This window comes from Galeopterus variegatus, unplaced genomic scaffold (genome assembly GCF_000696425.1).
Source record: "Galeopterus variegatus unplaced genomic scaffold, G_variegatus-3.0.2 Scaffold1383, whole genome shotgun sequence".
Taxonomy (NCBI): Eukaryota; Metazoa; Chordata; class Mammalia; order Dermoptera; family Cynocephalidae; genus Galeopterus; species Galeopterus variegatus.
In genome coordinates this window covers 220251-226062 of record NW_007727494.1, presented here as the reverse complement: position 1 = coordinate 226062, position 5812 = coordinate 220251, and positions in this window count along the sequence as shown.

Here is a 5812-nt window from a genome sequence, read left to right as displayed (position 1 = left end):
TGGTGGCTGGGATGGAGGTTGTACATGGCTCAGCAACATAGACTTCCACCAACCAAGGCCAACCTGGCTACAGCCCCTGCTGAGTGCCCAATCTGCTAGAAGCAGAGACCAACACTGAGACCCTGATACGGCACCATTCCCTGTGGCAGATTAATTACTTAGGACCCCTTCTATCACAGAAGGGGAAGTGTTTTGTTCTTACTGGAATGAACACTTATGGATACAGAAATGCCTTCCCTGCTTCTTCCAAAACTACCATCCATGGACTTACAGAATGCCTTATCCACTGCTGCGGTATTCAACACAGCATGGTTCTGATCAAGGAATTTACTTCACAGCAAATGAAGTGCAGCAGTGGACCCAGGCTCATGGAATTCACTGGTCTTACCATGTCACCCACCATCCAGGACATTGGGCTTGATAGAACAATGGGATGACCTTTAAAAAACTCAGTTATAGTGCCAGCGAGGTGGCAATACCTTGCGGGGCTTGGACCAGGTTCTCTAGAAGACTGTATATGCTTTGAATTAGTGCCCAATATATGGTGCTGTTTCCCCCATCGCCAGGATTCACAAGTCCAGGAATCAAGGGGTGGAAATGGGAGTGGCACCATTCACTATTACCCCTAGGGATCCACGAGCAAAATTTTTGCTTCCTGTTCCCACTATGCTCTGCTAGCCTAGAGAGGTCTTTGTTCCAGAGGTAGGAATGATTCTGCCAGAAGATAAAACAATGATTCCATTGAACTGGAAGTTAAAACCGCTACCTGACCATTCTGGGTACCTCATGTCTCTGAATTAACAGACAAAAATGGGAGTAATTGTGTTTCTCCACAATGGAGGTAAGGAAGAATGTGTCTGGAGATCTGACCCACAAGCCACAAAGTTGGGCATGCACGGCAGCACTTCATCATCAAATGGAAGTGGTATATATATCGGACACAAGCAGGCTCTGCAGAAGTAAGTTGCTTGAAGAAGTGGCCCAAATGTCCATGGTTCCCACTCCTGCCACATGACTTTCTCTCTCTCATCCCATATCTATGGCCTCCTGGGGAGTTCCCTACGATAATTTGGCAAAGGAAGAAAAAAACTTAGGCCTGGTTTGAGGTGGTTCTGCACGATACATAGGCGACATCCTGCATATTGTAGGATGACTGTAGCACTTTAACCCCTTCTGTGGACATTCCCTGAAGGACGGTGGTAAAGGAAATGTCCTCCCTGTGAGTAGAACTTTGCGCAGTGCACCTGGTTGTTCACTTTGCTAGGAAGGAGAAATGACCTGACATGCAATTATATACCGATTCATGAGTGGTGGCCAATGCTTTGATTCAATGGTCAGAAACTTGAAGGAATATGATTGGAAAATTGGTGACAAAGAGCTCTGGGGAAGAAGTATGGGTAAAAAACCTCTCCAAATGGGTGGAAAACATGAAGATTTTTCTGTCCTATGTGAATGCTCCCCAAAGGGTGACCTCAGCAGAGGAGGATTTAATAATTAAGTAGACAGGGTGATCCATTCTGTGGACACCAGTCAGCCTCTTTCACAGCCACTTCTGTCATTGTCTGATGAGCTCATTAACAATGTGACCACGGTGGCTGGGATGGAGGTTGTACATGGCTCAGCAACATGGACTTCCACCAACCAAGGCCAACCTGGCTACAGCCCCTGCTGAGTGCCCAATCTGCCAGAAGCAGAAACCAACACTGAGTCCCTGGTATGGCACCATTCCTCGGTGTGATCAGCCAGCTACCTTGTGGCAGATTAATTACTTAGTACCCCTTCTATCACAGAAGGAGAAGTGTTTTGTTCTTACTGGAATGAACACTTATGGATACAGAAATGCCTTCCCTGCTTCTTCCAAAACTACCATCCATGGACTTACAGAATGCCTTATCCACTGCTGCGGTATTCAACACAGCATGGTTCTGATCAAGGAATTTACTTCACAGCAAATGAAGTGCAGAAGTGGACCCATCACTGGTCTTACCATGTCACCCACCATCCAGGACATTGGGCTTGATAGAACAATGGGATAACCTTTTAAAAACTCAGTTATAGTGCCAGCTAGGTGGCAATACCTTGCGGGGCTTGGACCAGGTTCTCTAGAAGACTGTATATGCTTTGAATTCGTGCCCAATATATGGTGCTGTTTCCCCCATCGCCAGGATTCACAAGTCCAGGAATCAAGGGGTGGAAATGGGAGTGGCACCATTCACTATTACCCCTAGGGATCCACGGGCAAAATTTTTGCTTCCTGTTCCCACTACCTATGCTCTGCTAGCCTAGAGAGGTCTTTGTTCCAGAGGTAGGAATGATCCTGCCAGAAGATAAAACAATGATTCCATTGAACTGGAAGTTAAAACCGCTACCTGACCATTCTGGGTACCTCATGTCTCTGAATTAACACAGACAAAAATGGGAGTAATTGTGTTTCTCCACAATGGAGGTAAGGAAGAATGTGTCTGGAATACAGGAGATCCCTTAGCGTGTCTCTGAGTACCACCATGCCCTGTGATTAAGGTCAATGGAAAACTACACTACCACCATTCAGGCTAGACTATTGATGGCCCAGATTCTTCAGGAATGAAGGTTTGGGTCACTGTACCAGGTAAAGAATCATTACCAGCTGAGGTGCTTGCTGAGGGCAAAGGACATATGTAATGGGTAGTGTAAGAAGGTAGTTACAAATGTCAGCTGTAACAAAGTGACCAGCAACAGCAATGAGGACTGTACTTGTAATGAGTATTTCTTCCTTATTCTGTTATGAATGTTTTTTTTGTGGTGTGTGTGTGTGTGTGTGTGTGTGTGAAACAAGTATCTTTGGTTTCCCCCCCCCCCTTATCCCCTTATCATGTAACATAAGATACGTCGATGTTATACCATAGTATTTTTTGTGTGTGTGTGTGTGTGTGTGTGTGTGAAACAAGTATCTTTGGTTCCCCCCCCCCTTATCCCCTTATCATGTAACATAAGATACGTCGATGTTATACCATAGTATTTAAGTTACAGGATATCAAGAAGAGTGAACATCATCCAGGGACTTCACTTCCTCTTTTGGGGAAAGGATTAGTAAGTTTTTGGTTGTGCACAGGATAGTCGTATCTATATTATGCAAAATTATGACCTTGTTATAGTTTTTACTTGGCGATTAAGTATATTTTAAGGAGATATGTATAGGTGTCAAGTTGACAAGGGGTGAACTTGTGTTGGTTAATTTTACGAGTCAACTTGGCTAGGCCATGGTGCCCAGATGCTTGATCAAACTCCAATCTAGACCTCATTGCAAAGATATTTTTTAAATGAGATGCACATTTCAATCAGTAGACTGAGTAAAGCAGATTCCTTTCATCATGTTGGTGGGCCTCATCCACTCATCTGAAAGCCTTAAGAGAAAAAGACTAATCTCCCCAAAGAAGGAGGAGGAATTCTGCTTCCAGACTGTCTTCAGACTTGAGCTGCAGAATCATCTCTTCCGTGGGTCTCCAGCCTGCTGGCGTGCCCTGCAGATTTCAGACGTGCTGGCCCCACAGTCGCGTGAGCCAGGTCCTTATAATGAATTTCTTTCTATTTAATGCACACATCCTAGCAGTTCTGTTTTTCTGGAGAACACTGGCTAGTACAGGCTCTTTCTGCTATTTCTGCCCTTAACGAAAGTGAATGCGGAGAGAAAAAGACCCATGAAGGCAGTCGGAGTAGCTACCGGGAACACAGCGGCAGCAGTTCCACAGCATAATGGGAGTGACACATACACTGGCCCATAGGGCAGAGGGGTTGTCCAGGGAGCCTCAGGGGACACAGTTACACTCTGGAGGTGAAAACAAAGACTTGCCCTTAAAAGCACATAAAATTGCGAATTACTCAATCTGGCATTACACTTCTCATTTCAATCCAACCATCAGTGAAAACTGCCAAATCCCAAACCCCAACTTTGGCAGCCCTTCCTCACTCTTGGAAATACTAGAAGCCTTCAAAATTATTAATTCTGCTCTTTGTTTTGGTCCAGGTCCTTTGGAGTTTCTGCAATATTTTACTTCTTCTCATCTCGTTGTTTCTGCCTCAAGACACTTTTACTCTCAAGAAGTATAAAAAATTATGGTAATAAAGGTCAAGGGTACCAGGAGCTTGTCTGCCATGCTTTGGATGTCTGCCAGCATCAAGCATGGTCCTGGTCCAGGGCACATGCCAGACAGATAGTTGTTAAATGAGAGAACAAGCAGCCCTGGAGACCCTTCTGGGGTCCAGGCCAGGCTAGGTCCTGGATGTGCATTCCCTCGTTGAGTTGTGCGACATTGCTGAGACGGGTATTTCCATGAGTGTTGCCATCCTCTTCTCCCTCCATAAGAAGCTCATGAGAGGCAACACTCCACAGACAACATGTCAATTGTAAGTTAAACAGAGCTCCCTATTGTCTGAGGGATGGCCCGTGATTTTTGGAGGTTTACCTGCTGGTAGAAAAGCAGACTGGCACCTTCTTCAGTCAAAGCCACAAAGCCAACAGTCAGTTCCACGACACTTTCACAGTTCACTTCTTTGAACTGGGCATTGGGTAAATCAAATCTACAGAAAATCTTAAGCCCTTCCAACCAACCACCTCAATACTCTTTTACACAAAAACCGAATTACAAAGCGCAAGGCCAGTTCAAGGCAAAATTGCACAGAACTTGGCTTCAGATGGCCCTCCCCACCAGCCCTGTGGTCTCCGTTTTCCCCCTGGAAGGGTTGAGAGGTTCTTCCAGGAGCATCCAAGCTGGAAACCTTCCCCAGCACCATCCTCCATCAGCCAGTGCCCTTGCCCTCGTCCCTTGGCTACTCTGCCTGACTAATGAGAATACGTTCACAGGGAGGAGGGTGGTCTCTCACTGGCAACCATACTTACAGGACTTTTCTAGGGAAAGACCTGTTACCACAACCCAAGCACTACATCAGACTGTAATGGGGACGGTTCTGGGTGCTGTGTCAGGCCAGCGTGGTGAGGTTTGGGGGCGTCTGTGCTTCCTTCTGTGCGCCCCAGTTCAGAGGAGGGGAGGACGCTCATCTCCACACACCCCCCTGCTGTCCTCTGTTCTAAGTGCTGACTAGTTGCAGCCTGGCAAGCTGCACCAGAAAAGGAGGTGGGGGACGGGGAAGGTGGGAAAGAGGAAGAGAAAAATGAAGACGAGGAGGAGGGGAAAAAGGAGGAGAGGCAGCAGGCACGAGGGATGGGGAGGAGCAAACCTCCCACATGACCAAGTCAAGCCAGAGAGCTGCGGCTGCGCTCTGTGGCTGAAGACACAGAGTTGAATCAAACATCGACATAAATAAAAAGTTGACGTACCCACAGACCATCCTCCATTCTCGTCTCATGCCTGTGATTCAATTCACATCTCTAAAAAAAAAAGTTATGGGGCACTTGAGTGGGTCGACGTCAACATGAAAAGAAGGCTACATTGTACTTCGAAAAGTCTGGAGTAGATTAATTTAATGCAAAACATAAATCCAAGCCTGTCGTTGGCAAGAACTGCTTAGAAGTGTTTTTAAATTCTCTTTGAAGAAGATTTTTAAGGACTTTAAAGCAATAAAGAGAAAAGCCGTAAGAACATTTTTTTTGGTTAGAATATACTGGGCCATCTGATGTAGCATTTCTGGCCATGTTAATTTGATTCTAAAATTCAACGGGTCAAGTAATCTACTCCCTCTAAAACAAGATCACAAAAGCTGTTTTAAAAAGTGGCCACAAGAGAAGGGAGACAGTCACAGACAGAGGTTCCATCATCCCAAGCTCTTCCCAGAACGGCTTAAATCTGAAACGACAAACTGCAGGGTCCACCTCGAC